Raw genomic sequence first — 15,181 nt, 5'->3', positions numbered from 1 at the left:
TTGTTAACTCACCCCCTTAATAATGGAATAAGTTCAGTATGTGTGCCCCAGGTTCCGTCTGCTGGGAGAATTTTCCATGCTTATATCCCACAGGGCCATCCCTGAAAAAGAACTTGGGGTGATTCCTCTGAAGAGGACTTGACCGTTTTAGTGGTGTACTCTCTGTTGGTGAATATATTTGGGCTGTCGTTTGTCTTAAGGGTTAAACAATAATCAACAGCTTACCGTGCAAGGATTGAGGGTTTTTTGGTTAATACTTCTTTTTTTTTTTATTAAGATTTTATTTATTTATTTGAAAGACAGCTCGAGTAAGCCAGCACGAGCAGGGGTGAGGGGTAGGGGGAGAGGGAGAAGCAGGCTCCCAGCTGAGCAGGGAGTCTGATGCGGGGCTCCATCGCAGGACCCCAAGATCATGACCTGAGCTGAAGGGAGATGCTTAACCAACTGAGCCACCCAGGAGGCCCTGGTCAGTTCTTCTTTAAGACCTTAGTTAACTGCCTGTTGCTTTCATTTTGGGGGACAGTGGGTTTGTTAATAACACAATCTAGAAGTCATTTATGGTGAGGAGCATAGGATAATGATTTACCAAACCTGTAACAGATGGTCATCTTTGGATCAATGAAATATTGCCCAGTGGTGGGTAATACAAAAATAGAATTCCCACAGTAGCCATCTGGATGGTGGAAAAAGGTGTTCCCAATTCCCTTAAGTGTTTTCCTAAGGTAGGCTTGTAATCATACTATATTTTGTTCATCAATTTGTTGTTTTATTCTCCTAGATGACTATTTCCTAACATCTCTTCTGTCAAACCCCCAATACCTTCCTTCCTACTCCCGCTCACAATTGATGACCACCATAACAGTAATTACACAAATTTAGTGCCTTAAAACAACAAAATATTGTCTTTTAGTTCTATGGGCCTTGACACAGGTCTTGCGGGGCTAAAATCAAGGTGTAGGGGCTGTCCCTTTCTGGAAGCTCAAGGGGAGAATCAACTCCTTGCCTTTTCCACCTTCCAGAGGCCACCTGCATTCCCTGGCTCTTGGTCTCCTTCTTCTATCAGCAAACTTAGGAACTCTCTGACCGTTTTCCCATCGTCACAGGTTCCCAGACCCAATCTTCTGTTTCCCTCTTCCACTTTTTTCAGTAACAGTTTTTCTGAAGATCTAATTCACCCATTTAAAGCGTACAATTCAATAGTTTTAGTATATTCGTGTAATTGTGCATTTTTCACCACAACCAATTATTAAATACTTTTCATCACCCCCAAAAGAAACCCTGTACCTTTTAGGGGTCACCTTTTGTTTTCCCCACCCCCAAAGCCTGGCCACCAATAATTGTTCTGTCTCTATGGATTTGCCTATTCTGGACATTTGGTATAAATGGAATAATACAAGGGGCGCCTGGGTGGCTCAGTCGTTAAGTGTCTGCCTTTGGCTCAGGTCATGATCCCAGGGTCCTGGGATTGAGCCCCGCATCAGGCTCCCTGCTCGGCGGGAAGCCTGCTTCTCCCTCTCCCACTCCCCCTGCTTGTGTTCCCTCTCTCGCTGTCTCTCTCTGTCAAATAAATAAAATCTTTAAAAAAAAAAAAAGGAAAAATACAATATGTACTCTTCTGTGCCTGGCACTTAGCATGTTTTCACAGCTTATTCATGTTGTAGCATGTGTCAGTATTTATTCCATTTCCCTCTTCCACTTTTGAGGACTCTTCTAGAGATAAAATCCACCTGCTAGGAAGAAGAATTTCTCTCAGCAGTGGAAGGGAAGAACAGGAATGAGAAAAATTGATGAATACCCATAAAAAAATAGAGCACACTAACTTTTTATTTTATTTTATTTTTCTTTGTTAGTTACTCTTTTCTGGTTGTTTATTTCCTGAACTCCGTAACTAAATAGCTATTTGTTCCTGCCCCTCAATCACTTCAGATGCAACATTTCCAAATAAAAAAATGATCTGTTTTACCCTAGACCTGTTTCCTCCTCTGAGTTTCTCATTTCAATGAATTGTACTACCGTTCACCAAATTTCCCATCACCCATACCTAACCAGTGACTAGTGAACATTTGTTAACTCTGTCTGCTAGTCTCCATGGCCATTACCGGCACCTTAGTTCAGGCCCTTCGCCAGTTCTCACTTATATGACTGGGGAGTTGATCCCCTCTTCTGTCCATTCTCCACAGTGTAGCCAGGGAGGGCCATTTAAAGACCTAGCTGATCACATGATTTCTTTCTAAAATGATATACAATGGTTACTCATTGTCCTTAGGATAAAGTATAAACTCTCATATGATGTAAGATACCCATTTTCTGAAACTTGTCCAGCTCTCCTATTCTTCTTCCTCTCTTTACCCAACCATCACCAATTTCATATGTTATCATAATTTCCCAATCTGTTCATATTCTCTTTACTGACTTGTGTCTTTTTACATACTGCTTCTCTTGCCTGAGAAACTCTTTTCCCCTTTCCCCTGGCTAACTCATATATGTTGAGACTCAGCTTAGGCATTAATATCCTTTGGAAAGGGTGTTTCAAGATATTTCCTGCTTGAGCTAAATGCTCCTACCTATGTGCTTCATAAATTCCATATACTTACCAATATCATGGTACTTATCACATGGCTTTGTCTGTTAATTTTACTTCCATGCTTTTCCAGGCAGATTGTAAGTCCTTTATTGACAGAGACTATTTTATGTGTATCTTTGAAAGCTGAGGACCTACCATACCAGAGAGCTGACAATTGGTTAGTATTCAATAAATTTTGGTTGAATAAAGGGAAGAAAATTAAATGACACTTAATGGGTGGTTTGGGAGGGCTATGAAAACACGTTTCATCTTCAATATAGTTAAAAAAAATTTTTTATTGTGGTAAAATGCATATGACAGAGAAATTACCATTTTAACCATTTTTAAGTATACAATTCAGTGACATTAAATACATTCAAATTATTTTGCAACCCTTACCACTAACCCTTTCCAGAACTCTTTCATTAACCCAGAGAGAACTCTGTATATATCAAATAATAACTCCCCGTTCCACTCTGCCCACAGTCCTTGGAAATCTTTATTCTACTTTCTGTTTCTATGATTTGCCTATTCTTGGGTAACTCATAAAAGTGTAATCATGTAATATCTGTCCTTTTGTGTCTGGCTTATTTCACTTAGCATAATGTTTTCAAGGTTCATTCATGTTGTAGCATGTACCAGAACTTCCTTCATTTTTAAGGCTAAAAAACATTTCATTGTGTGTATATGCTACATTTTGTTTATCCTTCATCTGTTGATGGACACTTGGAGTGTCTCCATGTTTTAGCTATTGTGAATAATGCTGCTATGAATATTGGTGTACAAATATCTGTTTGACTCCCTGGTTTAAGTTCTTTTGCATATATTCTTTTGCAAATTTGCAAAAATTCTTTTGCAATTTCTGAATCATATGATAGTGTAGTTAACGTTTACCTTTGTGAGGGACCACCATAACTGTTTTACAAAATGGCTGCAGTTTGCATTCCCACCAGCAATGAATGAGGGTTCCAATTTCTCACATCCTCACCAACACATATTTTTTTCTTTTTTCTTCTTTTTAAAAAGATGTTATTTATTTATTTGACAGAGAGAAAGTGAGAGAGCACAAGCAGGAGGAGGGGCAGAGGCAGAGGGAGAAGCAGGCTCCCTGCTGAGCAGGGTGAGCCGGATGCGCTTGATCCCAGGACTCTGAGATCATGACCTGAGCCAAAGGCAGTTGCTTAACTGAGCCACCCAGGCGCCCCTCTTTTTTCTTTTCTTTCTTTTTTAAAAGATTTTATTTATTTATTTCACAGAGAGATAGCGAGAGCAGGAACACAAGCAGGGCGAGTGGGAGAGGGAGAAGCAGGCTTTCCCGCGGAGCAGGGAGCCTGTTGCGGGGCTCGATCCTTTCTTTTTTCTTTTCTTTTCTTTTTTCTCTTCTCTTCTCTTCTCTTCTCTTCTCTTCTCTTCTCTTCTCTTCTCTTCTCTTCTCTTCTCTTCTCTTTTCTTTTCTTTCCCTCCCTCCCTCCCTTCCTTCCTTCCTTCGTTCCTTCCTTCCTAATAGTCATCCTTTTGAGTATGAAGTAGTATCTCCTTGTGGTTTCAATTTGCATTTCCCAAATGGTTAGTGACATTAAGCACTTTACATGTGCTTGTTGGCACATATATCTTCTTTGGATAAATATCTTTTCAAGTCTTTTGCCTCTTTTTAGATTGGTTTGTTTGTTTTTGTTGAGTTGTAGGAGTTCTTTATATATTCTGGATATAAGATATATGATTGGCAAATATTTTCTCTCTTTTGGGGAGTTACCCTTTCATTCTCTTAATAGTGTCCTTTGATTCACAAAAGTTTTTAATTGTAATGAAGTCCAATTTATCTAATTTTTATTGTTGTTACCTGTTTTTAGTGTCTTAGTCAAGAAATCATTGCCAAATCCAATGTCATGAGCTTTTTTCTATATCGCTTTCTAAGTTTTTTTGTTTCAGCTCTTATGTTTAGGTCTTTGATCCAGTCTGAGTTAGTTTTCACGTATGATGTAAGATAAGGGTCCAACCTCATTCTTTTGCATATGGATATCCAGCTTTCTCAGCACGATTTTTTTTTTAAAGATTTTATTTATTTATTTGACAGAGAGAGACACAGCAAGAGAGGGAACACAAGCAGGGGGAGTGGGAGAGGGAGAAGCAGGCTTCCCGCCGAGCAGGGAGCCCGATGTGGGGCTCAGTCCCAGGACCCTGGGATCATGACCTGAGCCGAAGGCAGATGCTTAATGACTGAGCCACCCAGGCACCCCTCAGCACCATTTGTTGAAAGACTGCCCTTTCTCCATGAAATAGTCTTGGCACCCCTGTTGAAAATCATTTGACTATGTATGTGAGGTTTTATTTCTGGGGTCTCTATTCTATATGTTTGTATTTATGCCAGTACCACACTGTTTTGATTACTATGGCTTTATAGTGAGTTTTAAAATCAAGAAGTGTGAGTCTTCCAACTTCATTTTTTCTTTTTAAGATTGTTTTAGCTGTTTGGGTTCCCTTGAGAGTCTATGTGAATTTTAGAATGGATTTTTCTATTTCTGCAAAGATGTCATTGGGATTTTGATAGGAATATCATTGAATCTGTAGATTGCTTTTTGGTAGTATTGATATCTTAATAATATTAAGTCTTCCAGTCCATAAATGTGGGATGTCTTTCCATTTATTTCTGTCTTTGATTTCTTTCAGGAACATAGTTGTAAGTGCACACTTCTTTTGCCTCCTTGGTTAAGTTTATTTCTAAACATTTTATTCTTTTTGGTGCTATTGTAAATGGAATTTTCTTTTTAAAGATTTTATTTATTTATTTATTTGAGAGAAAGAGAGAGAGAGAAACAGCATGAGAGGGGAGAGGGTCTGAGGGAGAAGCAGGCTCCCCGCTGAGCCGGGAGCCCGATGTGGGACTCGATCCCGGGACTCCGGGATCATGACCTGAGCCGAAGGCAGTTGCTTAACCAACTGAGCCACCCAGGCGCCCCTGGAATTTTCTTTTTAGATCGTTTGTTGCTATTGTATAGAAATGCACCCTTTGTGAGTGTTGGTTTTGTATCCTGTAAGTTTTCTGAATTTGTTTATTAGTTTTAAGTGTGTGTGTATATGTAGAATCTTTAACGTTTCTTCATATAAGATCATGTTGACAGTGAACACAGATAATTTTACCTTTTTTTCCCCAATTTGGATATCTTTCCTCTCTCTTTTCTTTTCTCTCTTTCTTTCTCTTTCTTTCTTTCTTTCCTTCCTTCCTTCCTTTCTTTCTTTCTTTTCTTTCTTTCTTTCTTTTTCTTTCTTTCTCTTTCTTTCTCTTTCTTTCTTTCTTTCTTTCTTTCTTTCTTTCTTTCTTTCTTTCTTTTCTTTCTCCCTTCCTCCTCCTCCTCTTCTTCTTCTCCATCTTCATCTTTATCTTCCTCCCCATCCCCCTCCTCCTCTTCTTCTTCATCTTCCTCCCCCCACCTTCTTCTTTGCCTAGTTACTCTGGCTAGAACTTCCAATACTATTTTGAATAGAAGTGGCAAGAAGTAGGCATCCTAGGGGCGCCTGGGTGGCACAGTTGGTTAAGCGACTGCCTTTGGTTCAGGTCATGATCTCGGGGTCCTGGGATCAAGCCCCATATCGGGCTCCCTGCTTGGCAGGAAGCCTGCTTCTCCCTCTCCCACTCCCCCTGCTTGTGTTCCCTCTCTCGCTGTGTCTCTCTCTGTCAAATAAATAAATAAAATCTTAAAAAAAAAAAAAAAAGAAGTAGGCATCCTTGTCTTGTTCCTGATCTTAGAGGAAAGGCTTTCAACACTGAGTATATTAGCTGTGGATTTTCCATATATGGGCTTTATCATGTTGAAGAAATTTTTTTCTATTCCTAGTTCATTGATTCTTTTATCACAAAAGGATATTGAATTTTGTCATACTTTCTTTGCATCAGTTGTGTTCCCCCCCTTCATTCTATTAGTTCTATTGATATTGTATTTTACATTGGTTGATTTTTGTGTGTTGAACTGTCCTTACATCCTGGGAATAAAACCCACTTGGTCATGGTATATAACCCTGTGGAATTTGGTTTGCTAGTAGTTTGTTGAGGATTTCTGCATCAATATTCATAAGGGATGTTGGCCTGTAGTTTTCTGGTAGTATCTTTGTTTGGCTTTGGTATTAGGGTAATGATAACCTCGTAGAATGAGTTAGGAAGTATTCCCTCCTCTTCAATTCTTTTTTGAACAATTTGAAAAGGACTGGTGTTAATTCTTCCTAAGTGTTTAGTAGAATTCACTAGTGAACCTTCTGATCCTGTGATTTTGTTGTTGTTGTTGAGAGTTTTTGATTCCTGACTCAATACTCTTACTAGTTTTCGGTCTATCCAGATTTTTCTCTTTCTTCATGAGTCAGTTTTGGTAGGTTGTGTGTTTCTAGGGATTTGTCCACTTCATCTAGATTATCCAGCATGTTGGCATACAATTATTCATAGTATTCTCTCATGATTAATTTTATTTCTTTAAAATCAGTAGTAATATCCCCACTTTTTTTTCTTATTTAGTAATTTGAGTTTTCTCTCTTTTTTTCTTAGCCAATCTCGCTAAAGAGTTGTCAATTTTTTTGAGCTTTTCAAAGAACCAATTTTGGTTTAGTTGATTTTCTTTGCTTTACTATTCCCATTTTATTTATCTCCACCTCAATCTTTATTATTTCCTTCCTTCTGCAGATGTTGGGTTTCTCTGTCTTTTTCTAGTTTCCTAAGGTGTAAAGTTAGGTTATTGATTTTGATATTCTTCTTTTTTAAAATATGTTTTTATAGTTGTAAATTTCCCTGTTAGAACTGCTTTTGCTACCTCCCATAAATTTTGATACGTTGTGTTTTCATTTTCGTTTTTACCAAGGTATTTTCTAATTTCACTTGTGATTTCTTCTCTAACTCATTAGTTGTTTAAGAGTATGTTCTTTGGGGGCGCCTGGGTGGCTCAGTTGGTTAAGCGACTGCTTTCAGCTCAGGTCATGATCCTGGAGTCCCTGGATCGAGTCCCGCATCGGGCTCCCTGCTCGGCAGGGAGACTGCTTCTCCCTCTGACCCTCCCCGCTCTCATGTGCTCTCTCTCTCATTCTCTCTGTCTCAAATAAATAAATAAATAAATAATCTAAAAAAAAAAAAGAGTATGTTCTTTGGGACATCTGGGTGGCTCAGTTGGTTAAGCATCTGCCTTCAGCTCAGGTCATGATCCCAGGGTCCTGGGATTGCTTCCCGCATCGGGCTCCTTGCTTAGCGGGGAGCCTGCTTCTCCCTCTGCCTGCCGCTCCCTCTGCTTGTGCTCTCTCTCTCTGACAAATAAATAAATAAAATCTTTAAAAAAAAAAGTATGTTCTTTAGGGGAGCCTGGGTGTTGCAGTTGGTTAAGCATCCGAATCTTGGTTTCGTTCAGGTCATGATCTCAGGGTCATGAGATTGAGCCCATGTAGGGGTCTGTGCTAGGGGAGGCTGGGTGGTGCAATTGGTTAAGCATACCACTCTTGGTTTCAGCTCAGGTCATGATCTCCAGGTTGTGAGATCAAGCCCCATGTAGGTCTCCATGCTTAGTGGGGGGTCCGCTTGAGATTCTCTCTCCCTCCCACTCATGCTCACTTGCTCTCTCTCTCTCCCCCAAATAAATAAATCATAAAAAGAAAAGAGTATGTTCTTTAATTTCCACATATTTTTGATTTCTTAAACTTTCCTTCTGTTTTTGATTTCTAGTTTCATTCTATTTTGATAAGAAGATGCATTGCACAATTTCAATTTTTTAAAATTTATTAAGAATTGTTTGGAATATATATATATTTATATGTATATTTGGTTCTGCTGGTTAGTGTATATATGCTTATATTTGTTATATCTTTTTGATGAACTGACCCTTCTATCAAGATATAATGTCCTGGGGCGCCTGGGTGGCTCTGTCAGTTAAGCATCTGACTCTTGGTTTTGGCTCAGGTCATGATCTCAGAGTCCTGGGATCAAACCCCTGTCAGGCTCTGCACTCAGCGGGAAGTCTGCTTGAGATTCTCTCTCCCCCTGCCCCTACCACTCGTGTACGCTCTCTCTTGCTCTCTCAAATAAATAAATTTAAAAAAAGATATAATGTCCTTATTTGTCTCTTGTAACAGTCTTTAACTTCATTTCTACTTTGCCTGATATTATTATAGCCACCCTAGTTCTCTTTTGATTATTGTTTGCTTGGGATATCTTCTTCCACCCTTTCACTTTCAGGCCATTTGTGTCTTTGGATCTAGTGAGTCTCTGGTAGACAGTATATAGTTGGATCATGTTTTTAAATCAGTTCTGCCAATCTCTGCCTTTTGATTGGACAGTTTAATCCATTTACATCTAAAGTAATTACTGATAAGTGATGGATCACTAAATCCTACACCTGAAACTATTATTACACTGTACATTATCTAACTGGCGTTTAAATAAAAACTTGGAAGAAAAAATAAAGTAATTATTGATAATAAAGAACTTACTTCTGGGGCCTGAGAAGGTGGGGTCTGTGACGCTCACGACCCGGGCTCTGGCGCTTCTTTCCTCTCCGCTAGCTGCGACCTGAGGGAGAACTGTTGCTAGGTCTGTGGGGAGCCGCAGCAATGGCCTCTGTGCTGTCCTACGAAAGCCTGGTCCACGCTGTGGCCAGAGCCATGGGAAGTGTGACAGCAATGACAGTATTTTTTCCCTTGGATACAGCTCAACTCCGACTTCAAGTTGTTGAGAAAAGAAAGTCCAAAACTACACACATGGTGCTCCTCGAGAACATTAAGGAAGAAGGCCTCCTGGCACCATATCGAGGGTGGTTTCCAGTTATTTCTAGTCTCTGCTGCTCCAGTTTTGTCTATTTCTACACTTTTAATAGTCTCAAAGCAGTCTGGGTCAAAGGTCAACGTTCTACTACTGGAAAAGATCTAGTAGTTGGATTTGTTGCAGGAGTGGTGAATGTGTTGCTAACAACTCCACTCTGGGTGGTAAACACCAGACTAAAGCTGCAAGGGGCAAAATTTAGGAATGAAGACATTGTACCAACCAACTACAAAGGTATTATTGATGCTTTTCATCAGATCATTCGAGATGAAGGAACCTTGGCTTTATGGAATGGCACATTTCCTTCCTTGCTGTTGGTCTTCAATCCTGCCATCCAGTTCATGTTCTATGAAGGTTTAAAAAGGCAGCTTCTAAAGTAACGAGTGAAGCTTTCTTCTTTGGGTGTGTTCGTCATCATTGGGTGCAATATCCAAAGCGATTGCTACCACCATCACCAACCTATGCAGACGGTACAGTCAATTCTGAGATTTGGACGTCACAGACTAAACCCAGAAAACAGAACACTGGGGAGTCTTTGGAATGTTCTCTATCTTCTTCACCAACGAGTAAAGCATTTTGGAATCATGGGACTCTACAAAGGCCTTGAAGCCAAACTGCTACGGACAGTCCTCACTGCTGCTCTCATGGTCCTGGTTTATGAGAAACTGATGGCTGCTACCTTCACAGTTATGGGGCTGAAGAGTGCCCACAAGCACTGAGACACCTCACACTGCAAAGTGCAGAAAGATGCTCAGGATGGGGCGTTCCTTCTGTGTGAAGGGAAGTGATTCTCTTTTTATTTTTGTGTGTGCACCGTGAATTTTACCCTCATTGGCTGAAAAGCGTCTAAGGGTAAACATGGAATATAGCCAGCTGGACCTGTCCACAACTTAATTTTTATGATGGTTGGTTGAATTTTGTGAGGGAGGTTAGTCTGATGGTCATACAAAAAAAACCATTATTGAAAACCTGAAAAAAAAAAAAAAGAACTTCTGTAATTTTGCTATTTGGTTTTTGTATGTCTGATAGCTTTTTGTTCCTCATTTTCTCCATTACTGCTTTCTTTTGTGTTTTCTTGATTTTTGGTAGTGACATATTTTGTTTCTCTTCTTATTTCCTTTTGTATGCATTCAGTAGTTATATTTTTGTGGTTACAATTATAATTGCATATAACATTCTGAAGTTATAGCTACCTAATTTGAACTGATACCAACTTAATTTCAATAGCATACAAAACTCCACTTCTGTACAGCTGTATCCTCCTCCCCACCCAACTTTATGTTATTGATGTAACAAGTTACATTTTTATATATTATGTGCCTATATTAGTTCCCTAGTGCTGCTCTAACAAGTTACTGGAATTGGGTGGTTTAAATAGGAGAAATTTGTTATCTCACAGAGGCTAGAAGTTATCTCTGGAGGCTAGAAGTCCAAGATCCACATGTCAGCAGGATTGCTTCCTCCTGAGTCTGTGAGAGATAATCTGTTCATGTCTCTTACCTACTTCCTGGTGCTCTCCTGATAATCTTTGGTGTTCTTTGGCTTATAGAAATCATCACCCCAATCTCTGCCTTCGTCTCCAAATTTCCCCTTTTTATAGAGACATCAGTCATATTGGATTAGGGGCCCACACTACTCCAGTGTAACCTCATCTTAACTAATTATATCTGCAATGACCTTATATAGAAATAAGGTCATATTCTGAGGTACAGAGGTTTAGAATTTCAACATATTAATTTGGGGGGGCACATAATTTAACCCAAAACAGTGCCCCAGTAATATAGCTTTGTAATTATTTTATGCATTTTTTCCTCTTAATTCCTTTATCAGAGATCTTTATTTCTTCATGTAGCTTCAAGTTACTGTGTAGCATCCTTTCATTTTAACTTGAAGGACTCCCTTTAACATTTCTTGTAAGGCATTATCTAGTGAAAGTGAATTCCCTCAGCTTTTGTTTATCTGGGAATCTTCATTTCTCCTTTATTTTTCCAGGAAAGTTTTGATGGTTATAGAATTCTTGGTTGAGGGGCGCCTAGGTGGCTCAGTCGTTAAGCATCTGCCTTCGGCTCAGGTCATGATCCCAGGGTCCTGGGATCGAGCCCCGCATCGGGCTCCCTGTTCGGCGGGAAGCCTGCTTCTCCCTCTCCCACTCCCCCTGCCTGTGTTCCCTCTCTCGCTGTGTCGCTCTCTGTCAAATAAATAAATAAAATCTTAAAAAAAAAAAAAGAATTCTTGGTTGACAGTGTTTATCTTTCAGCACTTTAAACATTTTATTCCACGTTCCTTTGGCCTCCAAGTTTTCTTGTGGGAAATTGGTTGATATTCTTATTGAGGATCCCTAGTACTTGATGATGGTTCACTTTTCTCTTGCTGCTTTCAAGCTTCTCTCTTTTTCTTTGAACAGTTTCCTTATAATGTGTCTCAGTTGGATCTTTTTGAGATTATCCTACCTGGAATTCACTGGGCTTCTTGGGGTTATAAAATGATGTATTCTTGCAGTTGTAGATTCATGTATTTCATCAAATTTGGGATGTGTTGCCATTATTTCTTTAATCTTTCCCCCTTTCTCTTTTCTAGGACTCACATAATGTGTATGTTGGTATGTTTCATGGTATCCCACAGGTCCCTTTGGTTGTGTTCACTTTTCTTCATCCTTTTTGTTTCTGCTCCTCAGACTCCATAATTTCAATTGTCTAATTGTCAGGTCTCCTGATTTTTAAAATTCTATTTGCTCAAATCTGCTGTTGGATCTCTCTAGTGAATTTTTCATTTCAATTATTGTAATTTTCACCTCCAGAATTTGTTTGGTTCCTTTTTATAATTTATGTCTCTGTTGATATTTTCATTTTTTGTACATCATTTCCCTGGTTTCCATTAGTTCTTTATCCACGTTTCCCTTTATGTCTGTGAATATATTTTAAGTTTCTCTAGTAAGTCTGATGTCTGGGCTTTCTCAGGAATAGTTTCTGTGAAGTTACTTTGTTCCTTTGAATAAGCTATGTTTTCTGTTTTTATCTATACCTAGTGATTTTTTGCTAAAAATTAGAATTTAGCTATTATAATATGGTAATCTCTGGAGATCACATTCTCCCCCTTCCCCAGGATTTGATTTTGTGTGTGTGTGTGTGTGTGTGTGTTGTTGTTGTTGAAGTCTGTAGTAGTCTGTATTTTTTGAGGGTTTTCCTAACTATTTTTGTAGAGGCTAATATAATCCTTGTCATATATGATCACTGAGGTCTCTGTGCCTTTATTTTGATAGAGATTTCCGTGAATCCCAGGAATTCTTCCAGTGTTTGCACATTGGTTCTATGCCAGGGCATTCCTGCAACACTTAGCTAGTCTTGTTCTGAGGCTAGCAATCAGCCTGAGGTGAAAGCTTAAGGTCTTCTCAGATCTTTTCTAAGCATGCATCTTTCTTGGGTGTGCTTGTTGCTTTCTAAATTCTCCCATGTATTAAATTCCACTTAATTTCTCAGTTGCATCCCAGCTTTTCTTTTGGGCCTTAGATAGACTCTTGTGTTTCCACCTGTACTCTCTTGCCCCAGAAGTCTGTGGGACTGTAGTCATATTTCAAGTTTGAGTAGTAACCACTGCTTTTCCTATATGATTTCTGAGTTAGACATAACAGTAACAAGCTCCTTGCATCAGTCCTTCAAGTATCCCCCAGACAATTTAGAACAGATGTACACAATAGTTTGCAAATAAGGTCTTCTCTGCTCCTTCCAATTTGGGGGATAGTACTGGGAACTTGGCTGCCATCACTTCAAGACCAAAACCCCTGCCATGCTGGGGAGGGGCAGAGCAAGGGTGAGTAAAAATGCCACAAAAATTTCTTACTGTTTGAAGATTGCTTTCTTTTTTTGATTGGGTGTTTGCTTGGTGGCTGTAAACCTTTGAGTGTTTTCCAGAGCTCCAGTAAGATTGGTTCAGATAATTTCTGCCTTTAAAAAATGTTTCTGGGGGTGCAGAATGAAAACTTGGAGCTTCCTAGCTGCCAGTTCACTGATGTCCTCTTTTTCAACATAGTTTAGCCTTCACTTGGACTTTCACCAAAGGGCATTAGAGGCCTTGGCATGAGACCTAAATGAAGGTGTGTGCAATCACAAAAAATGGTGGGAACAAAGACACTCTTAGCCACCATAAAGAAACTTGGAATAAGAACTTGTTTGGGGAGTTAAAGTTTTATAGATGAGGAATCCACTAGGATATTGGATGACAGTTGAGAACAGATAAGCTCATGGAATGTTCTGTCCAGGTAGTAAATTGCTCAGGGAGCTGGTGCTTGCCGACAGTATGGGACAGCTGCAGTTACATGCTACAGATGATTGGGTCTGTTTCTGGATGCAGATTAATTCCAGCTCATGAAGGGTTTTGAGCAATGCCAAAAATGATCTAGTAGAAGAATATGTGAAAGTAATGAGATGGCTGGTTCTGGTGCTAAATTAGAGCCTCCCCTCAGGGCTCAAAGAACCTGTCTGATTCAATTCATTCCTAATGGTAGCTGTCATATCAGTTTGTCCCAACCCTGACTGTGGTTCACAGCCATATCTCAGAAGTAACTTGGGAAGGTAAGCCTTTAATAATTGTCTCCATCTCTCTATTTCCATCCCCTCCCTCCTGTCAACAGTACCCCTGCCTCTCCTCTCAGTCTTCTTCTCTGACTACTTATCCTCCTTTGCTTCCTACTTCCTCAGCAAAAATAATACTCCAAGGAAATCATCTGCTAAATGAATTCACATTAAGGTGTACATAGTGAATAAGACTTGAGTGTAAACACTTTCAGGGGCTATTTGCATTTTAACAGAAATCTGTATTTCAAGATAAAAGAAAAAAATTTCTAATTGTGAAGCTCTAAGTGTTAACTGTTCCACAGAGAAGAGAATTTTTAGAGGAGCTTGTTCCAACTCAATATTTTTCTGTTTTCTAGTTATTCACTACTCCAGATAGCATGAAGAAATACCAAATTATAAAAGAGCTTTAAAAAACCAAATTTGTCCTCCCAATGTGAAATGAAGCTCTGGGGCTGATTTGAGTATAATGTCATTGGATAATGACCTTTTACATTTTTTCAGGGAGAGACACCAGGGATAAAGCCAAGGCCTTGATGATATTGAGAAGTCAAGTCAAGTCAAGGAGATTTTCTTTCTTTTTTTTTTTTTTTAAAGATTTTATTTATTTATTTGACACAGAGAGACACAGCGAGAGAGAGAGCACAAGCAGGGGGAGTGGGAGAGGGAGAAGCAGGCTTCCTGCGGAGCAGGGAGCCTGATGCGGGGCTCGATCCCAGGACCCTGGGATCATGACCTGAGCCGAAGGCAGACGCTTAACGACTGAGCCACCCAGGCGCCCCAAGTCAAGGAGATTTTCACCTTGCTACAGGAAAAGCTGTTAAGAAGTAATAAAACAGATCCAATTTAGAATCTTGAATATTTTAGAGGATAATAAGCAGCCTTCATACTTTTTTTTAAAGATTTTATTTATTTATTTGAGAGAGAGAGTGAGAGAGAGAGAGAGAGAAAGAGAGCACAAGAGGGGGGAGCGGGAGAGGGAGAAGCAGACTCCCTGCTGAGCAGGTAGCCCGATGCGGGACTCGATCCCGGGACTCCAGGATCATGACCTGAGCCGAAGGCAGTCGCCCAACCAACTGAGCCACCCAGGCGCCCAGCCTTCATACCTTTATATGGCCTTTCTTCCTAGTCATCATCAGAGAATCTTCACTGGGATACAGTACATAAAGTGGGGGGCTGCCAGTGCTAGCAAACTGGGTACCAGGAATTAAGAGCTAAGAGTGGGAAACACATTATTATTGTGATTGAATTTAACTTCTCCTAGCTTCT

The 15,181-nt window shown here is 39.7% G+C and overlaps 1 pseudogene; it reads left to right on the top strand.

Moving 5' to 3' along the window:
* The first annotated feature begins 9,136 nt into the window (after nucleotides 1–9,136).
* On the top strand, nucleotides 9,137–10,063 carry LOC110586295 (annotated as a pseudogene).
* The last annotated feature ends 5,118 nt before the right edge of the window (nucleotides 10,064–15,181 follow it).

Source organism: Neomonachus schauinslandi, chromosome 11, assembly GCF_002201575.2.
Source record: "Neomonachus schauinslandi chromosome 11, ASM220157v2, whole genome shotgun sequence".
NCBI classification, from domain to species: Eukaryota; Metazoa; Chordata; class Mammalia; order Carnivora; family Phocidae; genus Neomonachus; species Neomonachus schauinslandi.
The sequence above is the reverse complement of the archived record's forward strand: the minus strand, read 5'-3'. Positions and strand labels throughout refer to the sequence as shown.